Consider the following 25,936-nt stretch of genomic DNA (forward strand, 5'->3'; position numbering starts at 1 on the left):
TTAATAATGTTCATCCTAACAGGGATGAAGTGATATCTAATTGTGCTTTTGATTTGCATTTCCCTGCTGATTGTGGCATTGAACACCTTCTCATATAATTTGTATGTTTCTTTGGAGAAATGTCTATTCAGGTCTTTCACTCATTTACTGAGTTATTTGCTATTTTCTATTGAATTCTAGGAATTCTTTATATATTTTTCTATTAAATCCTTAATAGATTTTCAGTTTTTAAATATTTTATCCCAACCCAGAGATTGCCTTTTCAGGCCATTGATTATTTCCTTTGCCATGAAGAAGCTTTTTAGTTTTATATATCCCCACCTATTTTTGTTTTTCAGGCCTATACTTTTGCTATCTTACATAATTCAATCATCAACATCAGTCACGAGACTTTTCCCTTACGATTTCTTCTAGGACTTTTACAGTCTCAGTCATTATATTTGAGTCTTTAATCCATTTTGAGTTGACTTTATATATGGCATAAGATTAGCGTCCAACTTTATTCTTTCCATTTGGATATCTAGTCTTCTCAATCTCAATTGTTGAAAAACTTAGGCACACCATATACTTTTGGCACCCTTGTGGAAAATTAGCATGAACTTATTTCTAGTCTCTCTAGTCTGCACAACTGTTCTACATTTTTGTGTCTGTCTTTACACCAATACCATACTATTATAATAACTGGACCTTTGTAATATATTTTGAAATGAAGATTTTTGACACCTCCAGCTTTGTTCTTCATTCTCAATATTGCTTTGGTCATTTGATGTTAACTGTGGTTCTGCATGAATTTTTCGATGGATTTTCTATTTCTGTGAAAAATGTCAGTGGGATTTTGATAGAGGTTACATTGAATCTGTGGACATTATTGTAGTATGAACATTTTGCCAACATAAATCGTGTAACTCATGAACTTGGGATGTTTTTCCATTGTTATGTGCCTCCTTTGATTTCTTTCATCACTCTTTTGTAGTTTTCACTATATTGTTCTTTCATATCCTTGGTTAGGTTTATCCACAAATATATGTATTTTCCCCTTAAATTTTCTTTTGGATTGTTTGTTATTAGTATAGAGAAATGCAACTGATTTTTATGTGTTGATTTTGGATCATATGTACTTACTGAATTTTTTATAGTTCTAAATTTTTTTGTGTGTGAGGTATTTAAGAATTTTATTTTTTTACATGTATGTTCCTGTCATCTATAAAAGGAGGTAATTTTACATCTTCCTTTCTTTAGATGTCTTATATTTCTTTTTGTTTTTTTAAATATTTATTTATTTATGTATTTGAAAGAGTCATAGAGAGATCTTCCATCTGTTGGTTCACTCCCCAAATGGCTGCAACAGCTGGAGCTGGGACAATCTGAAGCCAGGAGACAGGAACCTCTTTCAGGTCTCCCAAGTAGGTGGCAGGGGCCCAAGCACTTGGGCCATCTTCTACTGCTTTCCCAGGTGCATTAGCAGGGAGCGGGATCAGAAATGGAGCAGCCGGGACTTGAACTGGCACTCAAGTGGGATGCTGGTGTTATGGACAAAAGACCAAAGAAACCAACTGGCACTTCAGGCTTCGGGAGCAAAGGCACAGTTTATTTATGCATGCAGGCTTGACTAGACTCGTGTCTCAAGAGTCAAGCCCCAATCCTCTTTCCTTGCTTTTAGACCTTAAATTTAGTAACACAGTACCGAGGAGGCAGTTTGGAGGCAGGTTCGGGGCAATCTTGGGGAGCACATTATTATTTGGGGCCCTAGGGTCTAACAAATCACAACTACAAGGTAAGATAATTTTAGAAAACAGGAACCAGGAATTAGTAAATTATAACTTAAAGACTGGAGAACTGGTTTCTAAAGTCAGCACTGGTTTGCTTAGGCCCAGCTGGCCCTTTGATAACAAGCAGGAGGGGGTCTGTAAAATTCCCTCCAACTGGCTCCTTAATGGCAAGTAGGAGGGAGTCTGTAACACTGGCACTGCAGGTGGCAGCTTTATCTGCTATGCCACAACTCGGGACCTCTTTTTTCTTAGTGAATCATTCTATCTAGGACTTCAGTACTATGCTGAGTATAAATGGCAAGAGTGAGTGATCTTGGATACAGGGATCATAAAGTTAACACGGCTGTAAGAAAATACAAATTACTGTCCTCTTATCTATTAGAAGATATACTAGGTGGTATCTGTGGTGCTAAAATATTGGTACCCCCAAAGTATATTGAGTATTTACAGACTAACTACTAGCATCTGTGATGAAGAACCCAGAGGTCTCGAGACATCCAAGAATAGCTACCAAGAGTATCCAATTATCGTTTTCAGATAGTCTACTAATACATTTTTTTAAAACGCTGCCATGGTTATTGTAAGCTAAAGGTTTTGCAGTAACGGGAAAGCAGTGTGGCTAAAACTGGAGAAGACCTTGCAATGTATGTTAGGCTCAAACTACATGGAATGTTATGAATACATAGCACATTGATTGAGACCTCAGGTTTCATATTACCTTCCCTTTGTTACCAATAAATATCATGAGGTTAATGCATGTTTCCAAGTATTCATGGGACAAAAAAGTTTTCATCTTTTCTATGTGACCCAGAATACTAAGGAAGGAGTAATGCTACAAACACACACACGAAGTAGTAAGGACAAATGGAGCTTTAAAAATAATGGGAATAGGGGACAGCACTGTGGTGTAGCGGGTAAAGCCACCGCCTACGGTGCCAGCATCCATATGGGCGCTGGTTCGAGACTTGGCTGCTCCACTTCCGATCCAGATCCCTGATGTGGCCTGGGAATGCAGTAGAAGATGACCCAAATCCTTGGGCCCTTGCACCCGCGTGGGAGACCTGGAAGAAGCTCCTGGTTCCTGGCTACGGATGGGCGCAGCTCTGGCCATTGCAGCCATCTGGGGAGTGAACCATCGGATGGAAGACCTCTCTCTCTCTCTCTCTCTCTGCCTCTCCTTCTCTCTCTGTGTAACTGTGACTTTCAAGTAAAATAAATAAATCTTTAAAAAAATGGCAATAAAATTATTTTCAAATAACACTAGCTATAATAAATTTCATTATCTCCAATTCAGCTGGTTAAATGTAAAATTATTTTATTAAAATATAGAAGTTTGAATAGTTTCACTTCAATATTCAATAAAACTCAAAATATTGTTTTAAAATTCCATGACTATAATTAAACAAGTTCACACTGTATAATATTTGGAAATACAAAAACATGTATTATAGATTGCCAGCAGAATTTTTGCATTAGCAGAGACCCCCCCCCCAAAAAAAAAAAACCAGATTAGGAGAAAATGAGAGGCATAATACTGCAAATAATCAGTTTATTGTCTAGGATTTAATATAAATATAGTGTAGGAGAGATGGCCAGAGTGACATTCAATACATTTAATAATTGGTATAACATAGCTTCAGACTAAATTGTTGTAGACCATAAACCAACAATAAGGCCATGCAGGGTCTTCTGCTTGCGAGTGGGCATACCTGCCCTGCTGACTTTTTAACTTGGCTTAAGAAGGCAGAAACTTGCTTTGGTATATACAGCCTTGGTGTGGGGTTGGATAATTTAGTTAAATTGCTCAGGGATGCTGACTCACATTCAGGCTTCTTGGATTCAGAAATATCATATCAATTATCATTATCATATCAATTATTCCTTACCAAGGTTTCTAGACAGAAAAAGACAACAAAGGTCTAGAAAAGACATCTTCCAAGGGGAAAGGACTTGTCTAGGTTACCTCAATAAATGTCCAAGAGTTGGTAGGAGACGGGTGGCTTTGTTACAACAATTAGCTACAACTGGAATCCACTCTTAACGCAGCCCCAAGTCAGGATCCTTACTTGACGCTCCTGCTTTCCCCATACTGATGAGCTTAGCAATGCCAGGTAGTTTCCTACATGGGAATCCAGGACTTCACAAAGCAGATCTTCACATCTTGGGCAAAACAATGATGGAGCCCAGGGTTGTGACAATAGATTGCTGTATGCTTTGCAATGTTTGTGTGCTTTGTATGGGCCTTTGCCAATCTCTCCTCCCAGAAGGTATAGTTCCATAAATATATAGTCATGATTCTTTGTTTTAAAACATATTTATTTATTTACTTGCTCATTTATTTGAAAGACAGTGATGGAGAGAAAGAGAGTCACAGAATGAGAGCACTTCCATCAATTGGTTCACTCCTGCAAGTGCCCACAACAGATAGAGCTAGGCTAGTCTGAAGCCAGAAGCCAGGAACTCCATCCAGGTCTCCCATGTAGTGGATATATGAGTCATCATTTGCTGTTTCCCTGGTTGTACATATTCAGGAAGCTGGATTAGAAGCAGAGGTGGGACTTTATCTTAGGCATTCTGATAAGGGATGCAGTAGTTCCCAGTGGTGGTTTAACTCACTACATCACAAAGCCTAAAGCCGAGTCTTGATTATGCTTGAGATTCCACCATTTGATCTTCTCCCATCTATAGGAAAGCTGATATTTCTCTCCATTTCTGGCATTTGATGGTATATATTTTCAGGGCTTTGGTAGGTTTTTTACTAACCTTAGAATTTCTATGAATTTTGCTAGGAGTATTTTTAGAAATGTTTCTGCTTTCAAAGAGCTTTTGCATAAATCATTTCATCTTTACTTGAAAGTTCAAATGGAACAGCCATGATGAAACACATAATCTTTTTTTTCAGCAGTATAGTAGAAATGTAAAACTGCCAAATGGAGACCTAATTATAGTTTTCAGCGTGTAGTACTTGATGGCAAAACAGATTTTGCTCATTTTGGGTGGATTGGGCATCATCTATTAATGTGGTAATTACATTTTTAATGTAATTAGAAATACAATTAAATACATAATTATTTAAATGCATTTCTTTATAACAATTATTGCAATCCACTGAAATTTATTAGACTAAAGGCATTATTTCTCATTTGACAGTAATATAATTTCATGATTTTGCTTTTTGTTGATATTCATTTTATAAGGACAAAGTATATGCACTCAAAAGTCATATTTTAATAAATTTAGATGCCAAGTTAAGTGCAACTATATTTTGATTACCTGATATAAAAATTAGAGTCAAACACAGTCTGTGTGCTGCCTAATGATATTTTGGCCAATACAGACTACATATACCATGTTGGTCCTCTAAGATTATAATGGAGAAAAAATTCCATCACCTGGTGACATCGTAGCGACTGTAGTGTCATTATAATACATTATTTATCAATACAAGGTGACAATGGTATTAAAAATACCCCAGCATTGCCATTAGTATAAAGATACAATAGAAGATACAATTATGTATAGTAAATAATGCTTGGTAAGATATGTATGTCAATCATTTATGTATTTACTATGTGATTCTTGGGTTATGTTAGAATATATTCCTTCTAATGATTAAAAAAGGGAGAAAGATAACTATCAAACAGCCTCAGTCCTTCAAGAGGAATTCCAGAAGAATCCATCTTGATAATAAGAAGTGACAACTCATTGTGTGTTACTGCCCCTGAAGACCTTTACTGAGAGATGTGGAAGTAGAAGATGGTGATATGGATGCCCCTGAGCCTGTGGAGGCCTAGGCTAATGTGTGTGTTAATGCTCTATTTCTTTTTTTTTTTTTCTTTCTTTTTTTTTTGACAGGCAGAGTGGACAGTGAGGAGAGACAGACAGAGAGAAAGGTCTTCCTTTGCCGTTGGTTCACCCTCCAATGGCCGCCGCGGCTGGCGCACCATGCTGATCTGATGGCAGGAGCCAGGTACTTATCCTGGTCTCCCATGGGGTTCAGGGCCCAAGCACTTGGGCCATCCTCCACTGCACTCCCTGGCCACAGCAGAGAGCTGGCCTGGAAGAGGGGCAACTGGGACAGAATCCGGCGCCCCGACCAGGACTAGAACCCGGTGTGCCGGCGCTGCAAGGCGGAGGATTAGCCTAGTGAGCCGCGGCGCCGGCCAGTGCTCTATTTCTTAATTTAAAAGTAAAAAATAATTCATAGAATAAAGATATAATGAAAATATTTTTGTACAGCTGTATGTATTTTAAGCTAAATGTTATTACTAAAGTCAAAAAGTTTAAAAATTACAAATGTAAAGAAAAATGTCTTGTAAGCTTACTAGCTTACTATATATATATTTTTTTAAATTTATTTGAGAGAGAGAGAGAGATTCCATCATCTGATTCATTCCCCCAAAGCCCTCAATGGAGGATGCTGGGCTGGGGCCAAAACAAGGAGCCAGGAACACAATCCAGGTTTCTCACAGGGGTGGCAGGAATCCAATTACAGGAGTCATCACTGCTCCTGCTGTGGGTCCGCATTAGCAAGAAGCTGAAGTCAGGAGCTGGGGCCAGGACTTGAACCCAGGTAGTCCAATACAGGACATGGGCATTTTATCTGACATCTTAACCACTAGACCAAACATCTACCTTATAATTTATTACTGAAGAAAAAAAATTTTGCTACATAGACTTAGTGTAGCCTAAGTGTTTATAATACATAGTAGTGTCTTAGTAATTTCACATAAACTCAACATTCTCTCATTGACTAAATTCAAGCAACTTCCAGTCCTGTAAGCTGTGCTAACTGTGTCTTATACAGATACACTATTCATTACCTTTTATACTAGATTTTACTGTGCCTTTTGTATGTTTAGTTATGCTTAAATACACAAATACATAGCATTGTGTTAACACTGCCTTACATAATTCAGCATAGTACCTTGCTCTATAGGTGTGTAGCCTGAGAGCAATAGGCTATACCGCATAGCATAGGTGTGTAATTGACTATACTAAATATTCATTCTATAATGTTCACACAATGACATAATCAACTAAGGGTACAATTTTCAGAATATGTTCCCATCATTAAGACATGTGTTAACTGTATTAATATTCCAATTGTTCATCTCAAAATAAAAATTTTCTTCCTTATCATGCAATTAAAATTAATGTAAACATTTTTCTCAATTTATATTATAAATTAGTATAACAAAGAATTCAGAAGCTTTTGACTAAGCTGTTGTTCACATCATACCTGCTACTGTGCACAAATGCTGGAGAATTTGATTAAATCAGATATTTCTTCACTGAAGGATAAAAACTGATTTAATATACTATGGAACAGCATTTTTTTTTACAAGTGGTTCTTCAAGTATAAATTCCAACTCTTTTACATATTTAATAAGCTATGTGATTTTTCATAAACGCTTCTGTAGACAATAAGTAAGTACATACCTTGTTCAAGTTACCATAATTCCATTTTCAAATGCCTTTAAAGTTCTGTAAATATATTTGATACATCTGGGGCTATCTGCCGAGCATAATAGACTTTCTTCTCAGGTCAGAACACCACAGTGCCTTTCTGGGAAGGGGTAATGTTATAAAATCTTGCCTTTGAGTCACCCTGTTCTCCATTGCTGGCACTGAATTATCAACTTGCCACAAATCCCACAGTCAAAAGAAAATATATTCTTTGAACAACTTGATGAAATTTGGAAGCAGATTCTTCCCCAGGTGAGTGTTTGAGGAGAACACAGCCTGGGCCAATCCCTTGATTGAAGAGTTATGAGACCTTAAGCAGAAGACCAATCCAAATTCTGTTTAGTTTCCTAACCCATGGAAACAATGCAAAAATAAATGTCTATTAATAAAGCTACTAAATTTGTGGTGAATTTTTTAAGTGGCATCAGAAAGCTAATAAATAGGCCAACAAGGCCAGACTGCCTCCCACAGAGTTTCTCTATGCAGTCATTATAGAATTTACTCACAAATATCATTATTAATCTTTGCTGCTCATTAAGGATTTGTTTGCTTAGCAACTTGAAGACTGAGAAAATTATTTACATTTCTAGAGTGCCTCAAGCACCTAGCACCTAGTAGATGCTCAATAAATAAATGTTTTCTGCCAGATATTAACTGCCATAGTGGGATCCATTAGGATTCTAACCGAGGACATACTGACAGGAAAGCAATATCAATGTGCTGGGAGAAACTATCTACAAAAGAGCACTACATAGTGTTTTGAACAGGTAATTGTCCCCATTGTATACTTGAGAATTTGGATCTGTTCCGTCAGACTGAAAAAACAATAATATCAATGTGCTAGATGTTACTTCAACACAATAAGAATAATTATGTGAGCACAGTTGAAAATTAGCTTCATTGCTTCTTAGGTAATTTTTCAATATTGCAGTGAAACAAGAAGACTGTAAGGAAACAAATAGTTCTTTAGAAGAAAATATGCGGTAAATGCAACTGTTTTAGACAACAAAATTTCATACAAAGGTAACATTTAGGGATCTGGATAACATCTATAGACACAACATATATGCCTTAAAAGAACCTGGAATATTCTATTGTGATTAAAACACAGTTTTGGAACCATTTTAGCATGTGCAATTCAATAGTATTTACTACATTCAAGATACTCTGCAGCCACCACCACCAATTTCAGACCTTTTATCACCCTAAAAGGAAACTCACATTCATTAAGCAGTTATTCCCTATTGGTCCACATCCCTAGTCCCTGGCAATCACTAATCTACAGCACAGATCAATTTTGAAAACATGCTAAGCAAAAATAGTCAGACACCAAGGGCTGCATGTTACATAATTCCACGACTACAAAATATTCAGAATAGATAATCTATAGAGCCCAAAGCAGGTAAGTGTTTGTCAGGGACTTGGGAGAGGAGTTAATGAGAAGAGAATGATTAATAGTTATAGGGAGTAATAAAAATGTTTGGAACTAGATAATGGTGATGACTGAACTTCATCGTAAGTATAATTAATGCTACTGAATTGCACACTTTAAAATAGTCAAGATGTTGAATTTTATGTTTTATATATGATATGTTACATTATTGTACCACAAGAAAAAATTAACTAAGGAAATCTTAATATACTATGCATTTTAGTTAATGGTAATATATCAATATTGCTTAATTATAACAAATGTACCTTACTAATGTAAGTTGTAAATAACAGGAGAAAGTGTGGGTGGGTGGGTATATGGGAACATTCTGTACTTTCTGATTTTTCTGTTGATATAAAACTGTTCTATTAAATTAAGTCCATTAAAATATACATAAAAGGAAAAAAAATTACATGGAATCTAGGATTAGAAAATCAAGCAATGCCTGATACTGGGAGTCACATGGGAATTCCAAGCATCAGTTTTGTTATCAGGGAAGTGTTAATTCAGCTACGCCAATTAAAATAATTTACTTGAAAGCATTTGAAAATGTTGAGTTGTTTTTCCCTAATTTATGTCACTTTTACAAGAACTATATAAAAGCTGTGTAGTGTAGTAAGTTCAAGCTATGTAGTAAATTGTAAGAGATAAAATGTGGTCATAATATTAATAATAGCCATAAGGCTCACTCATAAGCCTCATAGTACTGACTCTACATGTCATGTAACAGGATGATGTGACCTGGCCTAGGCATTTTCAGGTGATATGGTGCCATCAGCACAGATGCAACTCTCATTAATCTTAAAACAGCTCTCACTGTTAAAAGAATAGCTTCAACTGTCTTCATGAAAGAAGCATCTGGTAACTAACTGGTATTGAATAGGGGTACACGGAAGGGAGGAAATCCTCCAAACTCAAGGTAGACCTCTGGACAGAGGCCTTCTTCCAGTGAGATGGTCACAAATAGTTGACTATATGCAGCCCATGCCACCAGCTCACTCCTGCTATCCATCCTGTAAGAGCACTGCCAGAATAAACCGTTTGAACACCAGGCATTGTTTAAGACATGTATTTTTCACAAATGGGATCCAAGGGGAGGAGTCTCTCCTTGGAAAGCTAGTTAGCTAGGACCAATGGCAAACCTCAAACATGACAAGTTCAACTTAAGACATTTGAAAAATTAGAAAATTTGAGAAGTAAGCAAGTTTTAATCTTGATAGACTTTAACAGGAATATGAATACATAAAACTTTTTAGTGACTATCCTTATGGTTGTATATGAAAGTAGTCTGATCAGGTTATGCCATAAAATAATGTAAGGTAAATCAGAATACAGAACTGGTATATTAGGTGAAAGAATTCTTTTAAGGGAAGGAGGAATTTGTCAGAAAAAGAGGATGAAGTGAGACAAAGGGGAATATGGAGCTTTACAATCAATGGTGTCTCAGTATCAACCTCATTGCTCTTGTCAGCCCTTTTAATATAATTGAACCATGTAGGGATGCTCAAGGCTGGACTACTCACTTTTTAACTATTAAAACTTCCAGAAATAGAAATGTGGGTCTATTATCAGAATTATGGTTGTCATCTGTGTGTTCTATAGGGGCTGCTAGGTCACAACATAAAATTCCATACTTCAAAAGACCTCCTGTTGCCTTCAAGTTGCCTGGACTGGTTATTACATTAAGGCAGAGCCCATGCTGAAAGCACAGACCACAGCTCTATTCTCACCTGTTTGTTGTTTAAGATGATAACACAAAAGTACATGTGGATGTCAAAGAGAAGAAAGAAGACCTTCAGGCTTGAACTTCCTTTCTATTTCTGGTTAACGGTATACACAGATCAGGAAATGAAACTGAACTTAATTGCTACCAAAACATGACATAAAACTTGCTGACTCATACTTTCTAAGTGCTGTTCAAAAAGCAGCTATTTCAGTTAGTAATTAAACTTTTGAGATCAATAAAAAATATTCAGAGCATTAACACACATTAGAAAATGGCATATACATTAGTTAATGAAAGTACAGGTAATCAGAGAACTAATCTGTGGCTTAGACAGCACCTTTCTTAAATCTTCTAATAATGATTCAGTCCTTTGTTCTAGACCCTGTCTAGCCCACTTGGGGCCTCATTCTTTTATAGTCATAGCCTCTACTCTAACATCAATGGCTCTACTCCCAACGTGTGTGTATTGATGGTCCTCTCCTCCAATTAATGTATTATTGTTCAGAATTTCTCTACAGACAAAACCCTCTACCGCAAAAGATGAATGGCCTTTCCCCTGGTCTTGGTTGGGATCAGCTTCTAACCAGCTCTATCAGACAGTCTTCACAAGGGTCCAGAGACCCCCTCATTTCTTCTCCTCTATGAAGTCCTCTTATTACTTCATTCTCTTCAGTAGATGAATAATATACTGTGGTCCTTGGACCCCGAACCCGCGTGTGAGAACCAGGGGAGGCTCCTGGCTCCTGGCTCCGGATGGGTACGGCTCTGGTTATTGTAGCCATCTGGGGAGTGAGCCAGTGGATGGAAGACATCTCTCTCTCTCTCTCTCTCTCTCTCTCTAACTCTGACTTTCAAGTAAATAAATAAATCTTTTTTAAAAAAAGAATAGTCATTAAAAATTGGGCATCCCAAAGGTGCATTTTAAACCCAGAAAACTATGTTAACTATACTGGTTATAGACAAAATGGCTAAAAAAAATTCCCGAGAATCTAGGAATTTGTACTGACTTGCTTATAAAGCTGTTCATCATCTCATCATGAGGATTGCTTCAGAGATGCCAGAAAACAATATAACATTATTTGTCTTAGGAAAATTCTGTATTTACCTTATGAAATTCCTAATTCCACAAATTCAGAAATTAACCCATCTTGCTTAGCAAACTAACATCATACATGCCCTGCAGACTGAAAAACAATAACAAAATTCTTGGGAAGTTATGTGAGAGAATCAAGTTTTAAATTGATTCCACTCTCTGGGTATTCAGGAATTCAGCAATAATAGGACCATTGGCTGGCAGAAGGGCTTTAACAATGGGTTGTGTGCTCCATTTTGTACTAGTTTGCCTATGAGAAATTAGCGTCAAAAGCAAGCAGTCCTAACCTGGGGTGCAAAACAGGATGGATCTGTGAGTAAAAGTGGGGAAAAGTTACACCTTTATTTTAACTATTATCAGCAACACAGCATTCCCAAAACACAATATTAACTATACTCATAACTGATCACCAAAGAGTCACAGACAGGTTTATATCATACTTCACTTATTGAAGATATCTTGAAATACTATTTACAAGCATTTTGAGTGTTAGAATGAGGATGGGGATAGGATTAAGTAATAAAGTGATCATATAGATAGGATTAAGTATTAAATTGATCATACAAATATAATTAAATGTTTGGTAATAATAATAGAATTAAAAAGGAGAGAATGTTCTAACATGGGAAACAGTCCATACAGCAGACTCACAGAAGGACAATCACTTTAAATAGTACTCTGACCTCAGAATCAGCCCTTAAGGCATTCTGGTCTGGTTGAAAAACCCATTGAGAGCACTTCAAGCATGGAAAGCCAAAACACTGTGGCAAAATCTGTCTTACTCTGTGGATGAGACCCCAGTGCAAAGTAGTGGTCATCAAAGAAGGATATAATTTTCTCTGAAGGGAGGAAAGAACTTCCACTTTGCTCATGGCCCCATCTAAATACAGAAGGAGTCAGTGAATTCAAAAGGCTTCCACAGCCTAGGCAGCCCATGTCAAGAGCCTTGGATATTCACTGACATCATACATAAGAGTGTTACTTGTTAAATTAACAACAGGAATCATTGTGTACTAAATTCTCATGCAGAACTTCTGTCCTCAAAGATTTGGATTATGAAAGTTAATAGTAAAACTTGTTCACAAAGATTTACCTCATTTTAATGTATTAAGTGGAGGATATTATCTATGTCTCATAAGCTATAGTAATGTCTAAGGGCTTGAAAAAGATGCATCATTCTTGAGTACTTCTTCAAAGTTAATTTTCTCAAAAAAAATATATAAATTAAACTTCAGAAAGGTTTACTTTTATTGAATTAAAAAGTACTTTCTTCCCTTATTGTAATAACAATCCTGTTGGTGTTCTTTTGCACAGTAGGGTAAATAAAGATAGTTAATAATGACGAGAAAGAATTCTGAATGCTCACATTACAAAGAAACCTTGAATATATGAAGCGTTGGGGGCTGATTATCCTAATTTGATCATTAAAATGTATGCATGTATCAAAATATTACATTGTGTATCCCATAAATATGTACAATTATTATTTGTCAATAAATATAAAAAACAAAATACTATTTACAGTAGTGATTACTTTGATTACTTACCACTCTGGATATTTGGTAGTTAGAGGCCCTACAATCAAATCTTATTATGTGTCATGTTAATGAATATACATTTTAACATACTAAATTTTTTATACTTGAATAATCTGTTGGTATCTTGTATCTTATGTTTTTAGGTAATTCTATCCTATTAAGTGACATAGGCTTCATCAAACTTCAAAGGAAGGTGATGGCATAAAAATGTTAAGAAAATTTAATTCAGACCCAAACAACCAAGGCAGCTCATGCTTCTTAGTATATATACTTGGCCTGTGATTTACAAGGGTTTCCTTAGAGAGCTGCCTAATTCTAATTGCTGCTAATTATTCAGTGTAGTAGAATAAAATATTTAAAAATCACAGCTTTCCAGAGTCCAGCTTTTTGTTAGCTTTTAGCAAGGATTAGGATTCAAAAAAAATATCTCGGCCAGGACCTTCTTCCATTTGGCGACTATTCTTTTTCAAGCCTCTCTGATAGAATAATGAATGATGATGCCCTTAAGCTCATGGAGCATGCATTCCGCCATGAAATGCAGACTTGCAAGAAATAACTGCAAATATTTCAACACCATTTCAGCCTTCTTTTATACTCTCCTATGGTAACCTTTTAGTCCACAGGCACATGCATATGTCTTGTAATTCCTCTCGCCTTCCCCAATTAATTCTACCACTCATTCCTTCTTCCCATGCTCCCTCTCCTTGGAGCAAGTCCCTTCTTTACACTGTGGCCATCAAAATCTTACTCATTTTTTACAGCTCAATTTGTATATACTGAGTAAAAATAACAGAATACAACATAAACATGAAAATGTACATAACACCTCATAATTCTCTTTGAATGTCTTCTCTTAAGTTCTATATATCTAGAGTCTCCTAATAATTTATGAAGCATATTTTTCATGTAATGTGTAATACCAAATGCATTCTACTTTGCAGAAATGCAATTATTTGGGTGCTTTTAATTTTTTTTCCTCTTACTTCATGTTGAGCTTCTTGAGAACAAGATCTGCTATCCACTCATTAACTCTATTTTTCTCATACTAAAAAGGAGTGCTTGAAGTGCTACCCTATATATATTTGTTGAATGAGCACATAACTCAATATTACTGGTAAAAAACAGAAAATCACATTTTTGGAAATTACTTTTAGAGGATTCACATACAAGTACAGATAATCAATTGATCAATCTTTTAAAAAAGATTTATTTATTTGAAAGTCACAGACAGAGAGGGAGACACAGAGAGAGGTCTTCCATCCACTGGTTTACCCCCTTTGTGACCACAACGGCCAGGGCTTTAGCCAGGCCAAAACCAGGAGCCAGGAATTTCATCTGGGTCTCCCATGTGGGTGACAGGGGCCCAAGTACTTGGACCACCTTCTGCTGCTTTTCCCAGACCATTAACAGGGATCTGGACTGGAAGTGGAGCAGCCAGGATGCCGGCCTCACAGGTATCAGCTTTACCTGCTACTCTGTAATGCTAGCCCAGCTATAATGCTAGCTCAGCTGAAAACTATCTTTTATACTGATCTTTGCCAGATAATTCATTTGAGATTAACTAGAATAGGAACTTGCTACCTGTTCTTGCTTATGCTAATACTTTGGGGTCCCATAATATATGATGAATATAAAGTCTGCCATCCACGCAATTTCAAGCATTTTTCATATTTATCTATTGTTTACAATGAACAGTTTGTAGATTGAGGCATTTAAAAACTTTTAGTATTAGTTTATATATTTTTTAATATACCTGTGAGATAATATTGGTATCATAAGGCTCGTTTGAAAAGAAAAACCGGGGCCAATGCTGTGACCTAGAAGGTTAAGCCTCCGCCCTGCAGTTCCAGCATCCTATATGGGTGCCAGTTTTAGTCCCAGTTGCTCCTCTTCCAATCCAGTTCCCTGCTAATGTGCCTGGGAAAGCCCTGGAAGATGGCCCAAGTACTCGGTCCCCTGCAACCACTTGGAAGACTCAGAAAAGGCTCCTGGCTCCTGACTTTGGCTGGGACCCCTGGCCATTGCAGTCATCTTGGGAGTCAACCAGCAAATGGAAGATCTCTCGATCTCTCTCTCTCTCTTCTCTCTGTATCTCAGTCTTCAAATAAATAAATAAATTTTTTTTAAAAAAGAAAAGAAATACTATTTTCTTTTGGGATACACAACATGGTTACTCTAAAGAGGAGTATCAGGTACTGTAGAGTAAGTCATGTTACAATAACAAATAAACCATGGATATTATGAAAAAACTATGCATGAATTTCAAACGAATTTTACAACAAAATGTACCTTTAAAAACACTTTATCAACAATAATGCACGTATTTATGGGCTACAGTGTGACATTTGAAGACCTGTATACAATGTGTACTGATCAAAACAGAGTAATCCACATTTCCCCTTCTTTAACATTACTTTATGATTAGAGGCTTGGAGCTTCTTCTGTTTGTTCCCACAATATATACTAGGTTATTGTGAGCTATAATCTCCTCACTATGATGTGTTGCACTAGGAATTTGTCCTTTGATCTCTGATTTGGTACACATTATCCAAACTCCCTTTATCCTCCTCACCATATCCACCCCCTCCCAGCCTCTAACAATCAGCATTGTTATTTTGGCTTCCACAAAGAAGGCAGAACAGGCTGCACTTGTCTTTTTCTGTGTTGGGCTTATTTAATTTAACCTGATATCCTCAAGTTACAACCATTTTGCTGCAAATTAGAGAATTTCATTCTTTGTTATTGCTGAATAATATTTCATCACGTATACATACACATTTTTAAAAAATCCATTCATCTTATGATGAACATGTTGATTGATATCATATCTTGGCTATTGTGAACAGTGCTTCAGTATATTTGGTAGGGCAGGTATCTTTTTCACACAATGAATTCATGTCTTTTGGCTACAGATCTAGTAGTGGGATTGCTGGGTCATATGAGAGTTCTATTTCCAGTTTTAAAAAGAAATTTCCATACTGTTTTCCATATGGCAGTACTAATTTACATCTCCACCAACAATGTAGAAGTTTCCCTTTCTCCACATTCTCACCAGTATCAGTTATTTTCTTTTTGACAGTAGACATCCTAACAGAGTTGGGGTGATATCTCATTATGGTTTTGATTTGCACATCCTTGATGGATATCAAGAATTTTTTTTCACATATTTCTTGGCCATTTGTATTTCATCTTTTGAGAACTGGTTATTCAGTCCCTTTCCTCATTTCTTAACTGGATTGGATTTTTTGAGTTGCTGATACATTCTGGATATTAATTCTTTGTTTGATAAGTAGTTTGCAAACATTTTCTCTCATTCTACTGGATTTCTCTTTATTTATTACTTTCTTTGCGGTGTAGAAGCTTCTGAGTTTATGTAATCGCTTTTGTCTGGTTTTGCCTTTGTTGCATGTACTTTTGGGGTCTTCTCCAAAAAGACCATTTCCTCCATCAATGTCCTGACGTGTTTTCCATGTTTTCTTGTAGCTACTTCATAATTTCACATCTTACATTTCAGTCTTTGATCCATCTTGAGTTGATTTTGTATGTAGTAGTGAGAGATAAAGATCTATCTCCTGTTTTAACTGTACCATTTATTAAAGACTATTCCTCCTTTTTGTAAAAAATATTTACTTAAAAGCCAGAGTTACAAAGGGAGAGGGAGGATGGTGGAGGGGTGGAGGAGAATGGGGAGGGAGAGGAGGAAGGGTAAGGAGATGGTAGTGGGAGGGGGAGGAGAGAGTAGGCAGGAGGGGGAGGGTGGAGGGAGGAGAGAGGACAGAGGAGGGAGAAGGGAGGAGGGGAATAAGGGAGGGGAGGGGGGAGGAGGGATGGGGGAGTGGAAGAGGGAGAGAGAAATCTTCCATCTGCTGATTCACTCCCTAAATGGCTGCAATGACTAGGGCTGGGCCAAGCCGAAGTCAGGGTCTGGAACTCCATCTGAGTCTCCCACGTGGGTGACAGGGGCCCAAGCATTGGGGCTATCTTCTGCTGCTTTCCCAGGATCATTAGCAAGGGAGCTGGATTGGAAGTGGGGCAGCAGGGACAGGAATAGGTGCACATATGGGGCACCAGCATCACAGGCAACAGCCCAACCTGTGGCAGCCAAATCTGCTGTGCCACAGTCTTGAACCCAAAAAGACTATCTTTTTATCAAGGTATGTTCTTGCACCATTGTAAATAATCAATTGGTTATATATACATGAATTTCTTGGTTATTTATTTTGTTCCATTGATCTATATGTCAGTTTTTATGCCAGTATCATACTGCTTTACTTACTGTTATTTGTGGTATGCTTTGAAATTAGGTATTGTTGATGCATTGATCTTGATTATTTTGCTCAGCCACACTTTGGCTATTCTGGGTCTTCTGTAGTCCCATATGAATTCTAGGATTGCTTTTTCTAATTCTATAAAGGATGCAGATTGGTATTTTGGTGGGGATTGCATTGAATCTGTAGATTGTTTTAGGTACTGGACATTTTAACAACATAAACAAGTAATATCTTTCCTTTACTTCTATCCTTGACGATTTCTTTCATCAATGTTTTCTAATTTTCATTGTAGAGATATTTCACTTCTTTAGATAAATATTATTTCTAAATATTTAACTTTTGTAGCTATTGTGAAGAGAATTGTTGTCTTGATTTCTCTGAGCAAGATCATTATTGGTGTATAAAAAGGCTACTTTTTGTACATTGATTTTTTTATCTTGTGAATTTACTGAATTGGTTTATCAGTCCTAACAGCTTTTTGGTGGAGTGTTTAGGGTGAATACAGATTGCACTGGGGATTGTACACCAGCAGGTGTGAGCCTGGAGCAGTGTAATGCAGGCCAGATTTCCCGCAGGTCCTTCAGGGTAGGTTCAGGTGACTCTTGGGAATACAGTACTAACAGTTACAGTTCTGCAGCTGCAGGGCAGGAAGAGTACTTTGCTCAGATGCCATGGGAGAAGTGTAGGCTATTCTGAAGATTGTGCAGGAAGTTGTGGGACTGGAGCAGTAGAGTGGAATCTGAGCCTTCCTCAGTTCCCTTAGGCAAAGTTAAGAGTTCCTGGGACTTACAGAGCCAAAAGTCAGTCTTAGCTGTAGGATGCAATGGAGAACTGCTCAGGTCTCATGTTTCACTCAGGTTGTTCTGGGGGTTATGCACTGGCAGGCATGGTTCTGGAGCACATATGGAGTTCTCCCTAGGTCCTACAGAGTAAAGTCAGGTGACTGTGGAATACAGCGCCAATAGTCCCAGTCCCAGAGATACACGACTTGGAGAATAATTTACTCACATCCTACAGGTTGATCACAAGTTATGCTGGGTTTTATGCACTAGCAGGTGTAAGCCTGGATCTATGGATGGTATATAGGGCCTTCAGGCCCCACAGATGATCAGAGGTGTTCCTGGGACTTAAAGAACCAACATTCACAGACTCAGATCTGCAGGATACAGTGGGATCCTTACCCAGGTCTTTCCTCGTGAATTCAGGGGACTCTGAAATACAACACTAACAGTTTCAATCTCAGAACTGTAGGACTCAGAGGATACATTACTCACACTCTACAGGTTGAGGACGGGTTAGGCTTGGGATTGTGCTCTAGGAGGTGCAATCTTGGATCTTCAAGGTGCAGATAAGATCTTTTCCAGACCCCATAGGGGAGCACAGGTGTTCCAGGGATGAGAAGGACTAACAGTCCCAGTCTTGGGATTGCAGAATGCATTGAGGTCCTTGCTTAGGTCTTACTTGGCAAGTACAGGTTATGCTGGGAGTTTTGGAGTGGAGGCTTAAAGCCTGAAGTGGAGAAATGCAGATAGGGCCTTTCAGGTCCCACTGGTGAGTGTGAGTCACTCCAAGGATTATAGCACCAAAAGCCGCAATCCCAGAGTTTCAGGACACAGAAGGTGCTTCCCCCAGTTCCCATAAGGAATACAGAGGTGATGCTGGGACTTGGACTCTGGATATCCAGGACACCTGAACTAAGATAAGGCAAAGGGGACTTTTTCAGGTCTGGTCTTCTAGGTTTGTGTAGGGGCTGCTGATGGGACAAAGTTCTAAGAAGCAGGCAGATACTTCCTTAGATGGCGGTGAGCAAGTAAGCATGGCGCAGAGGCTTTGGTGAGCAGTGTTCACCAATGCTTCAACTACAGAGGGGTCTGGTCTCTGCCCTGGCTCTAGGGGTGGGGGTGCGGGGAGGCCTTCTGGTGGCAACTGGGCTGCCTGCTGTCCTGTAATTCATTCATTTAATTGTGCCCATACTGCAACAGTTCCAGTCTGGGACCTGGGGTGAAGGGAGGCAATGTGGGTTCCTTTTTTGAGGGCAAAGCAGTCACTCAGATTCCAATCAGTTTTCTAGAGTGGATTTGAAGCCTGTGAAGACCATGGAGTTTTGCAGTCAGGGCTGTGAGTCTGTGATGATGATCCAGGTCATGTAATTGTCCATTTGCTTTTTCCTGGCAAGATGGAGTCCCCCAGCCTGGGAGCTGGGACGGGAACTGCAATGTGCTTTGTTCTTCTCTGTATGTTGGCATTGTATGTATGTGTGTGTGTGTGTGTGTGTTGTAGAATTCCCATTACCTCTTTCCTGAAATTTTCTCTTAACAAATCTCCTGGAAATATGGTTCCTCCTTTGTTGTTCAGTTTCTTCTCTGTGTTGGAGGCCATCTTGGATCAGCCCACACATAGCTTTTAGATCCATTTTCCACAAACATTTTTTTAAAAGACTTACTTACTTTAAAAGCAGGGAGTTACAGAGAGGCAGAGGCAAGAGAGAGAGAGGGAGAGAGAAGTCTCCCATCCACTGGTCCACTCCCCGGAAGCAACAGCCAGAGTTGGGCCTATCTGAATCCAGGAGCCAGGAGCTTTTTCCAGGTCTCCCATGTAGGTGGAGGGGCCCAAGGACTTGGGCCATCTTCTACTGCTTTCCCAGGCCATAGCAGAGAGCTGGATCAGAAGTGGAGCAGCCAGGACTCGAACCAGCGCCCATATGGGATGCTAGCACAGCACACAGCAGCTCTACCCACTACACCAAAGCACCAGCCCCTCCACAAACATTTTGAAGTACCCTCACACATGTCCATCATTGATGAAGAATATCCACTCGGGGATCCATGCTGACAGAGGTTCGATTTCTTCATATGTTTCTACATTCTGGTAGAAGGGAACATGAAAAGTTGCTCAACGGCTTTTAAATTTAGAAATAATTCATAGTATTTCCTTCTCACATTTTTCATCAAATAATTTATATGTTCACACATAACTTCTACATTGCTGAGAAAGTACAATATCACAATGTCTCTACAAAGAATATAAAAAACTATAAAAAACACTTAAAATAATTCAGTCTGTACGTGGAGTTTTTTTAAACCTCATCTTATGTCCTAGTGTTACTCTGCTGATGAAAACTAGAGGCAAGATTGCAGCTCTGGAAAAATGTAATTGTTATTACATGTTAGATTACTTAAGCTAGTTAACAATAGAGGTATTATGTAATATTTTATTTTGGTTATGATTTAAATTGTGCATTCTTACATTTTGTTTGTGCCTGGAACTCAGTTCAAAGACAAATATTAAATGAAGTTTTGTGAAAATGTGATCTTCTAGCATTTCTAAGTATTATTTTATTTGGAAATGTTTAATGATCAAAAGATCTATCGTGTCTATGAAGTTACATTGGCAAAATAATAACTTTGTGTCATTTACAGTAAAAATCATTTTTGTGTGCCTTTATAGAGGACTTTTTTCATTGATGACCCCAACACTCATATACCCTTCCCTCCACATTGACAAAACCTTGATTTTTATCTAGTCATGGTATGCAGTGAGCAGATTCTCAGTCTTCCAGGTGAAATTTGATTTCTGATTAAGATTTGACCAATGAGTTACTAGCAGATGTACCATGTGGTACCTCTGGAAAGATGTCCAAAACGGAAAGGACACACTATTATCCCTGTCCTTTTCTTTTTCTCTTCTCTTTTTTTTTTGGGGGGGGGGGTCATCTAGAAGGCAGATGTTATAGAGAAAGTTCTGGGAATTCTTGCTGAGCCTTGAGCATGTGCTACATGACTTCTGGAGATGTCATACAGCAAAAGCATCAGAATATAAGAAAGAAATATCTTTAGCACTGTCAGAAAAGAAAAAAAAGCTTTTTGGGTGAACATGTTCTATTCTATCTTAACACAACATATGGATTTGGGGCTCAGCAATTAGCCCATGACAGCTCCCAAAGGACAAATCTAGAATTTGCATAAACTCACTGGCCCTTTTGCTGAAGAAACTCTGTAGCTTTTGACTTTTATAAGTACTGTCCTTTCCTTTGCTCTTGGAGACAGTCTTCACAGGGATGCGTAGGAGTAAATCCCCAGCCCTTTAAATGAATGGTTCTGAGTTATTCTTTGATATTTAATCTGCAGGAGTCCAACTGTTCTGCGTTGGATCATGTTTTCCTTGATCCAACACTCAGTATTTCAGGATCTTTAAGTTTCTTTTATCACAGGAAAGCAGGAGAGAGGAACTGAGAAAATTCAGTATTTTAAGTGTAAATGGAAGAGATTTTATGAGAAAGAGTAATCAATAATGCTTGAGACCATGGTAGACACACTTCTTAAGCTATGCATCATGCTGAGTTGGTAATTATTTCAGACTACTTCCAAGGTTCCCTTTCCTGACAAAAATAAAATTATAAATGCTTTTATACTTGTGCCTTCCATTTTGTTTTTACATGGCAAACTTACTATAAAAAGGAAAATACTTTTACCTGTTACTTTAGAGTGTATGGCTTCAATAATTTTGGAAGTGTGCATCTAATCAAACACTTTTCAGAATACTATATAAAGAAGAAACATGTTAAAAATCTGTGAGACAAGATTCTTATACTGTTTCCCAAACTATGAAAATCAATTCAATTTTTCTGTCCATTCAACTGAATTTCTTGTTACTAATGCTTAAAGATACCTACAGCATTGCTTTGAAGTTTGACTCTTAATATGTGATACTCTAAGTTATTCACAATAAAACATAAAGAAATCTTTTGAGACAACCCAAGCAAAATCTACATCAGAAACAAGCATTTGATCAACATGATACAACAGACAAGTGTTAGATTTCTAGATGAACTCTTTACTAAAGTGTTTGGCAATAATAGCATTCAATTTCTTCTAGTAAATTAGCTTAAAGCATGTAGAATCTCCTATTTTTATGATAGATATTATGCCCCTTAAAGTTCAACACAGTTAACTCATGTTTCATTATTAACTAAAGCCAAATGAGAAAGCATGGCTTTCAAATACCCTAGTTAAGCATAACGTAAGCATTCAATAACAACAAATGCACTAACTTAAAATGGTATCTACTCTAATGACTGTCCTCAAAAAACAACCAAACATAAATCAGATATCATTATAATTTTATAATTTTATAATTTTTAATTTAATAATTTCCTAAGACTAGACGATAAGCACAGTTCAGTTTTGGAAATTAAAATACATGTACTCTTTTTTGTTGTTGTTTGTTTTGACAGGCAGAGTGGACAGTGAGAGAGAGAGAAAAGTCTTCCTTTTTCCGTTGGTTCACCCCCCAATGGCCACTCCAGCGGCTCGCTGCGGCTAGGGCACCGCGCCAATCCGAAGCCAGGAGCCAGGTGCTTCTCCTGGTCTCCCATGCGGGTGCAGGGCCCAAGCACTTGGGCCATCCTCCACTGCCTTCCCGGGCCACAGCAGAGAGCTGGCCTGGAAGAGGAGCAACCGGGACAGAATCCGGCACCCCAAAATACATGTACTCTTAGCAAGGGTGGCACAAGCACTGATTTTTGTTTTTAAAGACTTATTTATTTATTTTAAAGTCAGAGTTACAGAGAGAGAAAGACACAGAGAGACACAGAGAGAGATCTTACATCCACTAGTTCACTCCCCAAATGGCTACAAAGTCAGAGGCTGGGCCAAGCTGAGGCCAGGAACCAGAACTCTATCCGAATCTCCCACATGGGTCACAAGGTCCTGAGCACTTAGGGCATCTTCCGCTGCTTCCCCAAGCACATTTGCAGAGAGCTGGATCAGAAATATTGCAGCTGGGACTCAACTCCAACCAACGCCCATATGTGATGCTGGAGTCACAGGCTCTACAAGCTTTGATATAATGTTGGATATCCCATGTTATTAAAATTGCTCAAATTTTTATCTGCTGAGCTTTTTTTAACATATAAAAGGCTCATACAGAGACAAATGAGTGTGTTAAATAAAATAACAGTATAATGGTAAAGGTCAACACATGAGCCTATTTAATTTTTAGGAATCTGCATTTCTTTTGCAATGATCTGCCTTAATGATTATGTCACTTTTTCTTATCTATTTTCTTATCTATTTTACCTTTAGTTTTCTATAGCTTAAAATAAGTTAGAATTATAAAGCAAGTTAATTTTAAAAATCTCTGGTTCTGTAGTTAGTCAGAATTCAAAAATTACAAATACTGAATTTACAAATTAGATGGAAGCAGTTTAAATGTTAATGCCATCAGGTCTATATTTATTTGATTTCTATGCACATGAAGCTAGTAACACATAAACATACATTTGAATAAAAGTGTGAATAATATAAATTAATCATTTAAAATAAACTAAAATCAGTACGTAAATTCATAGTGAATGCACTCAGTGTAAATTATATTGAATTCCCTTTGTAGATTAAGAGGTTATAAACTACAAATTTACCAGGGGTTCATGTGGTTAACTAATTGGCCAAGTTAAGTTAATTATGAGCAAAGATAAAAATAGTGAGGATATCAACAAAATGACACTGAAGTAAACAAAATAAGAACCAGATGGAATTCTACTACGCCAAAACCTAGGTGACCACTATAAATTATTTTTTCCTTCATGAAAAATAATTGTAATCAGAATATATTCTAGTCTAAAAAATATAAAATTTTCACGCTGCAACTGAAAATGTGTTATGAGAAGACAAAGCACAGATTCTCAAGCTTTCCCATCTGAAGACTCTGATTCAGTTGATGTGGAATGGGCCTAGAGATTTGCTTTTTAGGGGTAGACATTTGGCACAAAGGTTAAAGTTACACTTAGGGTGCCCACATCCCAAACATTAGTGTCTGGGGTCTAGTCCTGGCTCCTTTGCTTCCAGTTCCAGCATCCTGATTCCTACTAATGCGCACCTTTAGAGGTAGCAGGTGAGCATCCAAGCACTTGGTCCCTATTGCTCACATGTGAGTTGCTGACTGAGTTTTGGACTTCTGACCAAAGGCCTGGCACAGCTCTGATTGTTGCAGGCATTTAAGGAGTGAATCAGCAGATGGAAGATTCTCTCTCTCTCTCTCTCTCTCTCTCTCTCTTTCTGTTTCTCTTCCTTTCAAATAAAATGAAAATAAATACTTTTAAAAGAAATTTGCTTTTTAAAAGAAATCTCAAAATAGCTTGATCAGAGAACTTTGAGGAAAACATAAGCTAGTTTAAGGAATAAGCTTTGAAAAAGATCATAATGCACATGACACACAGCTTCCAAAGACAGGCTGACTTTATGTTTAGGATTCTGAAGAACATCTCCGTGCTTCTGACAGTCACTACTCACTCTGACTTGGCCACTTACTGCCAAGGAAAGATCTTAAGGTAAACTGAGAAGGATGCCTCTTTGAGCCAAAATTTTCACATTTATTTTAGTATCATACAATCTAATATCTATAGTAAAAGATAAAAAGGAGCAAGCAACAATAATATATATATATATACATACACACACATATATCTCATACATACACATCAGTGCTATATAGCTTTGAAAAATAAACAAAAAATAGTCCAGTTCTTATGTTTAAGTCTTTAATCCATTTTAATTTAATTTTTATGCATTTTTTTTCCATTTGTGCTTCTGAGACAGAGAGAGAAACAGGGGGGAGGGAAGAGAAGGGGTAGGGAGGGAGGGATAGAATCAGTCTTCCATCACTGATTCACTCCTCAAATGCCTGCAAAAGCTGGGGCTCAAACAGGTCAAAGCCAGCAGTTAGGAACTCCATCGGGATCTCTCACATAGGTGGCAGAGACCAGCTGCTTACTACTTCCTAGGATGCCATTATCAGGAAGCTGGAATCAGGTGCAAAGCCAGTACTTGAACCCAGGCACTCAAATATGGAACGTAGGTTCCCAGGCACTATCTTAACTAATAGGCCAAATAGCTTCCCCTTTATCCACTTTTAAGTTGACTTTTTCAGTATGGTGTAAGATAGAAGCTCAATTTCATTCTTCTCTATGTGCTTAGCCATTTTTCTAACACCATTTCTTAAAGAGACTATTTTTCCTCATTGTATATTCCTGCTGCCCTTGTGGAAGATTACTTGATATTAAGTGCATGAGTTTATCTCTGGACTCTTGATTCTATCAGCCAACATATTTGTTCTTATACCAGTGCCAAACTTCTTTGAATACATAGACTTTGAAATCAGGTAGTCTAATTCCTCAAGCTTTCTTCTTTCTCAACATCACTTTGGTGATTTTGGGTCTTTTTTCCATATTCATTTTAGAATTTTTTTAACTTCTGTGATTAGTACCATTTGAATTTTGGTTGAGATAACATTGAATCTGTATAGATACCTTAACAATATTACGTCATCCAATCCTGAAGCTGCAAACTCCTAGAAACAAACACAGTGAAAATTTTCTTCACAATGATTTTTTGTATGACACTACAACCACAGGAAACAAAATGAATAAAAACAAGTAGGAATACATCAATCTAAAAAGCTCTGTATTGCAAAAGAAGCAATCAACAAACCAAAATGGAAATCTACAAAATGGGGGAAAACTACATAACTAATAGCCCTGTTAATTTTCCAAAAATACATAAGAAACTCCTACAATGCAATATTAAAATGATCAAATATTCAAATTTTCAAAATCAGCAAAGGGGGTTGGCATCATGGATGA

At 37.6% G+C, this 25,936-nt stretch overlaps 1 long non-coding RNA gene across 17 annotated transcripts in view; it reads right to left on the reverse strand.

The window, feature by feature from the left end:
- Positions 1-25,936, reverse strand: part of LOC149119571 (uncharacterized) — a 150,698-nt gene that overhangs the window by 69,579 nt on the left and 55,183 nt on the right. Inside the window, exon 3 of one of the 17 annotated variants that reach the window (XR_016228301.1) lies at positions 17,718-20,163. The exons of the other annotated variants lie outside the window; for them this stretch is intronic. This is a non-coding gene — a long non-coding RNA (uncharacterized LOC149119571). Of the gene's footprint in view, positions 1-17,717; positions 20,164-25,936 lie in introns of those variants that run through there. 17 annotated transcript variants of the gene reach the window in all.

The sequence above is a fragment of the Oryctolagus cuniculus genome, chromosome X, assembly GCF_051225735.1.
Source record: "Oryctolagus cuniculus isolate XC-2025 breed Fujian yellow rabbit chromosome X, ASM5122573v1, whole genome shotgun sequence".
In the NCBI taxonomy this organism is placed as follows: Eukaryota; Metazoa; Chordata; class Mammalia; order Lagomorpha; family Leporidae; genus Oryctolagus; species Oryctolagus cuniculus.